Consider the following 10,611-nt stretch of genomic DNA (forward strand, 5'->3'; position numbering starts at 1 on the left):
ATCATGTATTGAGACAATTTTATTGTTGCTTGAGACCTGACATATGTACATACATGTAAGCAATTAAAATTAAATAAAGAATTAGTACCTTTTTAATATCACCATATCCGAAAACACTCGCCATTTAGAAAAAAAAAACAATGTTCGTTTTTCAATTATTTTGTTTAAAGTCGCTGCTGAAAATTAAATCCCGTAATTTTTTTTAGCGCTATGATTTATTGAGACTTTAAAAGTGGATTAACACTACAACAATGTGATGACCGATAAAATGCTGCTTTTAGTAGTGAAGCACCTTCAAAGAGGACAATATACTTATATATTTCAACGTAGCCGTGTTTCTCTCACGGATGAATTGCGTGAAGATCGACCAAAATCAACCGTCACTAATGAAAACATTGATTTTGTGCGTCAACTGATAAAGAAAGATCGGCAGTCTTTAAGCGCCAATCCACATTTCCCGATCGGAAAGAGTGGAATCGAAATCGGGACTGATTTCGGGCCCGATAATCGTTTTCCGTTTCACGGATTATCAGCACATCGTGAACAATATTTGAAATGTAAAAATACTTTGTCTCTAATTGCCAAAAATGTTCAATGTTTGATATATTTTCATATTAACCATATTTTTACATTTCAAATACAATTGACGATCTTTTTTTTAAACTTCTATTTTTATGGGAAAGAACTTGTAAATTTTCAATGAGAAATAAATATTATCTATTTATCTATCTATATAAAAATATTTTAAATTACTATTGGACCGGTCACATCTAATCTAACGTAAGAATCTAGATAGGTGGGCCAGCATAGCCATCAAGTGGATGCCTATAGAGGGGTTTAGATTAAAGGTGCAGACTTAGACGGAGTTGGCAGGATGACCTGGTCTATAACCGCGAAAATCGAAGTCCACAAATTGCGCCTCCATTCGAGTAAAAGAAAAAGATCCTCGCAATTTTCAAATTTCGATTTTTGCGGTAGGCCTTCTGGAGACCTTCCTTAACAACTGGCTAATAGAGGAAGCATTAACCTGGGAGTTGTGAAAACCAAGGGGATATGTTAGCGGAAGGACACTTAAACCTGCATGTAAAAAAATTGTTTTATTTTGACGCCTCTGCTAAACAAACTACATGAATGCGGCAGATAGGCAAATTTTTAAGTGACAGTTAACAGCTTGATATTCAATTGCAGACAATAAACGCACGATTTGCTCACCACCTGTATTCTGGCATCGAATATTGGTATTTTGGTATCTGCGCCTCATGATTTGACCAGTCACAATGATATTATAACTACAATGATATTATTATAGGTCAATATAGGTGTTCCAAATTGAAGCGCTTGAACAAGATGCCTTCAGTTACGCCTAGGTAAGCGAATGTGCACGTGCTAACGAGCTCCCGCACACCGAAAGAAAAAGACATTAAGTAAGATGTATCAAGCGCTTAAGGAGCCAAAAGCGATGCAACTAGCACAACTAAATAACAAAAACCGAAATTAATAGAGATGGCCGAAATCAATCATGAATTTTTGGTACTCCGTCTATCTGAGACGAGGCATAACTCGGATTTACACAATTCGGGCCAAATCATTTACACTGGCAACACACAAAATGGGTACGTTCGAAAACGAATCGTAATTATTTTAAACATAAGAAGATCATGTAAGTTTGTTTGCTATTGTCACAGATTATATCTATTGTAATAAATAGGTATGGAAGGAATATTTTATGGTATTATATTTTTCAGAAGGTAATTATTGTTTTAATTGCTTTTATGAATCTTAAAAAAACAGGCAATAATATTTACTGACTCCCATAGCTGTCTTCAAGATTTACACAAGTTTCCACTTCGCTCTAGGGATAATCTTTATATCACCCTACAGACTAGACAATTCCTTTACCAATGTTCTTTATTGGGGTTAGAAGTGGTTCTTGGCTGCCCTAGTCATAGTGAAATTGATGGTAATGACCAGGCAGATGCCTGTGCTAAACAGGCGTTAGAAATTGGTTGCTCTTCCTCTCACCCCAAGTGCTACATATAGTGAGTGGTCGCTGGGCCAGAGTATATATCGTATGTTGTATGTTATCGTATAAAAAAACCTACAGTAGACGGCGTACCTACCAGAGAGTAAAGTAAGTATATAGGTACCTACTCCAGTTTTTACTCTGTCAAAAGTAACTATAAATATAAATGATATATTATAGGATGACATTGAGGTTGTTGACATAGCGGCAAAGACACAAAACCTCAATGACAAAATATTCAGTATGAATCGAAAAGAAATTGTATATTTTAGTTTTTATGAACGGTTTTTTTTTATGAAAGCGGTGTACAATAAAGTGCTGTTAGTGTGAAGTTAGTCTTACCTACATATCTTTCCACCACTTCAAGTCTTCAAATACCTACTTTAATCGCTCGGTGACCAACCAAAACAAAATTCTCATAATGTTCACCTCGTTTGTTCCGACGTGGTTTCGAACTTCCGACTGTTAAATAAGGTCAGTACATTTTAATACTATTTTGTGTAAGTGATTTAGCTAGCTATTTTGTGTAAGTGGTCTAGTTGCATTCTGAGGCAAATAAAAGGAAATTGGGGATGGCACTATTTTTACAAAAGCGTCTGTCATTTTAATCTAACCCAGGGTAAAATCTATGGTATTAGTCTGGTTTAATTTTCCTACTTTAACGCACTTGTGCGGTAAACAGCACTTTACGTGCAAATGTCCAAAATTTTAACCTCCTGGGGTCCGAAGTACTAATACTAGGACAAAATCGGTTTGCAGTGAAAGCCCAAGTATCAAAATAGACACTTGATGCCAAGACCCAGCGTGATAGTACTAGGACAAAATATTTACACGCTCCAGGTGGATTTGAATTACCCGCCATGTCATTTTGACGTTACTGGTTAGTCAGTGTATATATTTGGCATTGTGGCAGCACTGCTTGAAGTGAGCGGGGAGGGATATTTTCGGTCTTCTGTCACAAGACGTCGCAGCAATGACACGTGCAACGAGAAGAGGTTAGTTTAACTTATTATTATCTTTGGAATCTTTACATTTTATTCACTATGATTGGTTTTATTTTCGAGATAAAGAAATAAATCATTCGTAAATACTGTTATTTAAACTTAATTACGTATATTTTAATATGATTCTTGTATGAAAATGTATTCGTTCTAGTACTAGTACACTGGGCGGTCATACATTTCATATTGATTTACTATGCTCCATACTCTAATGTGTTTATGTGTCCGTGTGATAAAGAAAATTATAGATATTTAGGTAGAAATTAGCTGATATTGTCCTAGTATTAGGCCGTCGGGTTTATAAAATTTTTTTTTCAGCTATAAAAGATAGTCAAGTATTGGACTTACTCCAGCAGTCTGATTTCGAAGACGACGAAGATGATCCTTTTGGAGGGAATGATACAGACGACGAGTATATTCCTTGGATATTGGAGAACACGGCCATCGAAAGCGACAGTGACAGCAGTACCAGCTCAGAACCCGTGAGTGCAAGTCCTCCACCAGCCCCGCAACTTATTCGAGGACGAGGTCGAGGTCGATCGCGTACACAGACCCGAAATTTTTCAAAAGGAACATTTTGTTGATTTGAATGTTAAAATTTGTTTTTTCTGTAGAAAATTTAAGTTCCTGCTGTGAAGCATGCTATTTTTTTTGTATCTTAGATGATATTAATGATGATTAAGTTGATTTCTGCTAGTATAAAGTGTTAAAACTCTTGTTTTCTATAAGATTTTCAAGACTGATTGATGTGATTTATATTATAAGTAAAAGCCCAAAGTGCTAAATATAGAACAAAAGATTATAGTGTTTTTTTTTATTTCCTGGCAAGCCTAAATCATTATTATAACACCCCTAAAATATAAAACTTGTACTTGTTAGGGTTAACCAGATATGAACAATGTTTGTTCTGGGCGTTCAGGACTTTATTAATTAGTTCTAATATTAGGACATTGGGTCTTCCTCGGATGTACCCTCTAAAAATTTGGGTCGTAGGAGGTTAAGGGCTATATGTACCTACTGTATAACGTTGTACGATACAATGTGCGAATAGGCAATTTGCTACTCGGGCCGATTTAAAAATAATTAACTTAATTTATCGCCATACTATTCGCACTTGTAAGAGCGTGGTCTCTCCGGTCTCCCGACACAAGTATTGTCATACCAACGTCAAAAGTTACTGAGGCGTTTATTATATCTACACGTCCGCGGGGCACCTTTTTAGTGTCCGTACCTGTAGGGCTAAGATGGTCGGCTCTTTATCATTTGTCACGTTCTAACAAGTATGTAAGTGCGAAAGTGGCGGACACAGTGACAGGTGATAAAAATGAAACCATGCTGCCACCGCTGGTACCCAGAACCGGCGTGTAATATTTATCAGTTGCAGAACAAAGCAACCTCTCACTACACATTTCTGTAAAGCGCTGCACGTCAACTTTCTTTGCTGACTGTACGTAGTCCGAATTTTTATGTACGGCTGTAAGCATAATTTTACTTCAGGTGCAGTAGGTTCAGAGAGAGGAGGTTTTGAAAAATCGTACCGCTTTTTTAGATAAGATAACAATATGGTTGTCTAAAATTTAATTAGCAATCTTGAAGATTTTCTCTAGGGGCTTCAGCAATTTGAATCCTGAATTTTTGACTTCTACATGATAGAAAAAAATTATGAAAATAGGTCTAAAACGTACTCTAATAAACTAATAATATGTAAGAATTTAAATTTATGCAAAAAAGCTAGAAATATGAAATTGCTTATACTTACTTACTCCGTTGGCTCAGCGACCCAAAATGAGACTTGGCCTCCGACACAAGACAGCGCCACTTTTCTCGGTCCTGTGCGACCTCTCGCCAATTGTCGACTCGAAGCTCGCGCAGATCGGCCTCCACCATGTCGCTCCAGCGATATCTAGGGCGTCCGATAGGACGTCCTCCAGCTAGGCGACCCAGGTACGCTCTTTTTACGTTCCGATCTTCGTCCATTCTCTCAAGGTGGCCTAACCAACGGAGTCTGTGGGCTTTACTTTCTCCCATGATGTTAGGTTCAGCCACTAGGTCTTCAATCTCACGGTTCTTAAGGACTGTCCAACTTCCATCCGGTCTTCGTTTGGGGCCCAATATTTTACGGAGGATTTTCCTCTCGGCAACTAGCAGCATGTTTTCTTCCTTGAGTGTTAGTGTCCATGCTTCGCATCCGTAGGTTAGGATTGGGCGAATCACGGTCTTATAGATTCGGATCTTGGTGGGTCTGCTTAGAAGCTTGGACACTAACACCTTGTGAAGGGCTGCACTGCATCGCAATGTATTCTAAAATAAATAAATAATAAATTAAATTGCTTATAAATAAGTGCAATTTTATTTTTGAGGGAACTCAGCGATTACTTTTTTCTTTTTTAAACTTACACCAAATTAAATTTCAAAAACATGGTATTCGCAGTCCCGAGCATGCACACCCATCTCGCTTACGTAGCTCAGCGAGAGTGAAAAAATAACACGAACCTACGGGGCCTTAACAGAGAAGAATAGTTTTTCAAATCTAACGAAATAACGGTATTTTTTCGGTTTCACTTTGATTTTGATGGCGATCGATCGATCGAACGATTTTTTTTACTTTATTTTGCAAATTTCGAAAAAAAAGGAAAACCTATAAACCTAGTTTTTGGTTAGTGTCAATAACATACAAAAAAAAACATGGAGAATGGACAATATTTAGAAGTGGAAAAACGTTTTCTCATTTTGTATGGACGGTCACGTGCTATAACTTCCCTCTTAAGAGCCCGGTAACGATTTTAGAGCAAAAATGTAAAATTGAAAGATTTAAGGCCAGGCCACACCGGTTGCGTGTGCGTAGACGTGCACGTGCGCGTGCGCGTCCCGTTGCGTTGTAAACTAAGAATTCTCATAAGATATGACACACCGCTTGCGTGACGTGCGCGTGATGTACGCGTGCGCGTGAGCTGCACGCATTGCAGCTCCGACGAGACAAATCGGCTGCGTGCTGCGTGCACGCATGCACGCAGCGGAGCGGCAACGTCGCTTCGTTGCGTGCAGTGATGACGTTGTATTTACCGGCGTTCCCTATGAGAGGGCGAACCGAGCAGGTTCGGACACGCACAGCTCGGTGCTGCATGGGTGCTGCGCGTATACACGCGCAGCTCCCTTGTATTTATTTACAAGTCGGCCGGTGCGTGTGGTGGATTTTATAATGGATTAAGAAAGAATGGTCGCATTAAGAATGTTTGCAGTGCAAAACCTTCGTCGCCGATCAAAATATCTTTTTCCATTGATTTCGTGAACTCACACCCTTTTAGATTTCGCAGGAGTATTTTGTGATAAAAAGTAAGAGGTGTGCTTCCTCTTCATCCGACTAACTACTATCGAACATTGTTAGTTGTCTAGAGGCTAGGGCATCATAGTACGCAAATGGCGGCGGATCTGCACGCAGAGCTGCAGCGTGCGCTTGCGTGACGTGTACAGCACCCTGCGTGGCGTGCGCTGCGTGACGTGCGCGTTACCCGGTGTGACAGGGGTGCTGTGCACGTCTACGCTTACGTCGACGCACACGTGCTGCGCACGCAAGCGGTGTGGCTCGGCCTTAAGTCGTTGAAATTGTACACCTTTTGTTACGTAATATCTAAATAACAAGTATTGGTTACTATTAGAACGTTTTTAGGGTTCCGTAGCCAAATGGCAAAAAACGGAACCCTTATAGATTCGTCATGTCCGTCTGTCTGTCCGATTATGTCACAGCCACTTTTTTCCGAAACTATAAGAGCTATACTGTTCAAACTTGGTACGTAGATGTATTCTATGAACCGCATTAAGATGTTTACACAAAAATAGAAAAAAAAAACAATAAATTTTGGGGGTTCCCATACTCTCAAAAAATCTTTTTTCATCAAACCCATATGTGTGGGGTATCTATGGATAGGTATTTAAAAATGATATTGAGGTTCCTAATATCATTTTTTTCTAAACTGAATAGTTTGCGCGAGAGACACTTCCAAAGTGGAAAAATGTGTGTCCCCCCCCGTAACTTCTAAAATAACAGAATGAAAAATCTAAAAAAAATATATGATATACATTACCATGCAAACTTCCACCGAAAATTTGTTTGAACCAGATCTAGTAAGTAGTTTTTTTAATACGTCATAAATGGTACGGAACCCTTCATGGGCGAGTCCGACTCGCACTTGGCCGCTTTTTTCACAAGCGTGCGTCCCCGGTAATATGTGACAAGAAGGAACAGTTTTAAAAAAATCATCAAAAAATTATGGTAGTAAATTATACAAAATGATGTATAAGAACAGTTTCAGCAAATGTTGTAGATTGTTTAAGTATCAAAATTACGTTAAAATTAAATCGATTTTCAGAGGGTTTGTCACTTGTTTTGAAGTCATTTCTGGAGAAAATTGATTTCGTCTAACTTTCATTAACATTACTTCAAAATAATAACAAAAATGTAGTTTATTAAAGTTGAAGTACAGGTAATGTGTAATACAAAATTACCATTTTTAGCAGTCCAAACTTTATGAAATTTACAAATAAGATCGACAAATTCACTGCTTTACGCGCGTTTACCTAAACGTCCATCAGAAAAAAAATCATTACTAATTATGTGAGTCTGTTTTCATAAAATATTTTTCGAGGCACTTTTTTTCTTAGACTTTATTTATCTTATACGGAGTTAGGTATTTATATCTTTGGTTAAACTAGGTATGTCCCTGCTCTCAGTAGCCTACTCTAAACGAGGTATACAGATCACAGGCATTCGTTCCCAAATAACCGTCTTAAATTTCTATTTAATATTTGTCTATCTGAACGGAGGTCTCCAGTCTGGTGTGGTCCATCGATTCGTACATATCTGGAGTTGCAGGTGTCCATAGGTTACGGTGACTGCTTACTATCAGGCGGGCCGAAGGCTTGTTGCTTTGTTAGCTACCGACGTGGTATAAAAAACAATTTATTTATTTATTTACACTTTATTGCACAAAAGAAGACTTGTCGTACAAAAGGCGAACTTAATGCTAAAAGGCATTCTCTACCAGTCAACCTTAAGGTAAAGCAGAGAGATTGTGGGCGGTGCTATCAGCTACTACTAGGTACTATTAACAAAATAACACAAAAGCTTACCTAAGATTCAGCATACATAAGCAACAAAATACATATACATAATACAAATAATACATACAATATATAAATACATGTATAAATTATATAAACTAAATAATAGAAACTAGGAATCCTTCATACTACTAGCAAAGAAAGACCGTACCGATTTCTTAAACGCAAATTTATTTGGAGCATTTTTTATATTAAGGGGAAGTGCGTTCCAAAGGCGCATTTAAAGCGCAATTTGCGCGACTCGCGGGAGAATGTGTTAGGCGTGCTATGTATGCTTGATCGATTAATCTTTCCACAACTTCTCTTTTGTTAGGTAAGCATCAGCCCAGAATGTTAATACCAAAATTAATGTTTGTTGACGACGTATCTGGCCTAGTGGGAAGCTAAGTTCGACACACGTTTAAAACTTAAAAACGCCATTTGACTTTGATCTTTATTCTTTCACTGATATGTGTTAAATTTGTTAAATATCAAAAAGTGGCATCATCTTACTGGGCACCACCTAAAGGTTATGGCGCCCTCGCTCGAAATGATGGTGCCATACCTTTGACTTTTATCTATTAGATGGTGCCACTTTTGTGATATTTAACATATTTAACACATATCAGTAAAATAATAAGGATCAAAGTCAAATGGTATTTGATGCTTTATTCATGTAGCGAAAGATGGCAGTAAATGTATTGTGGCTACAAAATTTTCTTTGACATTAGTTACACCTTTATTTCAAATTCTCTTTGTGGGTGTCCCCTGCCTATGAAGCCGATGGTGCCGGGTTTGAATCCCGGTAAAGGTATTTATTTGTGAGATGAGCATGGTTCATTTAATTTAATTAATTTTTCTTTTAAGTTAATTTTTCTCATTGTAAATGTAATCTACAGCTAAAAAAGACATGCAAATGTCTTTATTTATTTACATATGTGATAAAATACAGAAATACAAGCGTGATAGAGTGTTCCAAGACAAGACAAGGAAAACAATTTCGACCCAGGTTATTAGGATTAATTTGCTCTACTGATAATTATTTTTTAGGTATTTGTTAGATATATTAAACTGTACAAGAATGTAAAGTCAATAGGTTTAAGGTACTGCCATATATAAATTGACTTGAATGAGGATATTTACCTACTTCCTAATATACACCGTGTTTTTATTGAATTTCGTTAACTTCGGGGTATCGGTAAGTACGTTTAAGAAAACTAAATGGCATAGTTAATTTTCAAAAAAAAAAAAAATTTTTTTTTCGTTTTTTTTTTTACTATTTTTATTTTATAAAAAGTAACTAAATGTTGCATATAGCGTTGTTGTAACACGGGCATTACATTTAACTCAATCAAACAATTGAAAACTGTGACATATCAATGTCATTTCGAACGTCGATCGTCCGAGATAGTACTTACGTTTAATAGCAAATGTATGAACTCGCATTAAACACTAATCAATAAGTAAACAGGCCCTAAGGTAAGTGTACACGCTCGTAAGGGCCTTTAAGATAAAAATTAATGATTGATTATCTCCGAAATGGAGTTAATTAGAATATCGGTGTCTTTGAGGAAGTTACTTAATTTAAGCTCAGGTATGCACCCTTGAAATTAACGCAAATAAAAAAAAAACACGATGTATATAAAATAGACTAGGTATTAGTGACCATTCAAACTTTTCATCTAAGCTTTCATGATATTCTTATTTATTATATACCTACATACTTATTAATTTAATATTTGCTTACTACAACGGACAGCCTAAATCGCTGAAATAACGGTCATGGATTTGTTTTTTAAATAAAATACCGCAGGAGTAAATATGAGGATCTAAGAAATCAGTGCTTAATTGTGCCGATTTTTCTAATAACAAACGTTAGTTCAGTTAAAGGTAGACTCATTTTAAATTAGACTTATTAAATTAAGTAATAATATTACTTCATCTGTCTTTGTTTGTGTTTTTTACCTTTCCACATACTTACCTATCAATCTGATTTGTTGTTACCGCGTTGAATTTTCGTGTAAGCCTCATGGAAATAAGATTAATGGTTGCAATTCTATGGGAATCTGTCTGTCATATAACGTCATTTATCATTAGTAACTCGGCATTAATCCAGTTCTGTGTTGTATAATATTACCTGTGTACCTATTTCGGTGGAAAAAGTTGGTTAATGCAGCTATAAAAGTTATATCTAAGGTAAGGTGGGTTAAGAGAAACTATGGGACAAGAGAAACATTCGTGGGGAAAATAAACAGTTATTAGAGATACTAAAAAAAAAAAACTTAAATGATAATACTTACTAAAAATAAAGCTAAAGCATAAATAAAATTAATTAAAATACTTACGTAGAAGGACTTTCCTCATAGAGTTAGACGAAGGTGGGTTGGCAGCGATGTTGATAGCCTAGACGGTGCAAGTGTCAAGTAAATGTCATAATTTCATAGAAATTTGACGTTTAAAATAACTCGTGCACCGTCTGGGCCATCAGAA

At 36.7% G+C, this 10,611-nt stretch overlaps 1 long non-coding RNA gene across 1 annotated transcript; it reads left to right on the top strand.

The window, feature by feature from the left end:
* Positions 1-2,732: 2,732 nt before the first annotated feature.
* On the top strand, positions 2,733-3,826 carry LOC133518327 (uncharacterized). Its single transcript, XR_009799466.1, has 2 exons — positions 2,733-3,018; positions 3,343-3,826. It is a non-coding gene; the product is annotated as an uncharacterized LOC133518327 (long non-coding RNA).
* Positions 3,827-10,611: the final 6,785 nt, after the last annotated feature.

This window comes from Cydia pomonella, chromosome 5, assembly GCF_033807575.1.
Source record: "Cydia pomonella isolate Wapato2018A chromosome 5, ilCydPomo1, whole genome shotgun sequence".
Lineage (NCBI taxonomy): Eukaryota > Metazoa > Arthropoda > Insecta > Lepidoptera > Tortricidae > Cydia > Cydia pomonella.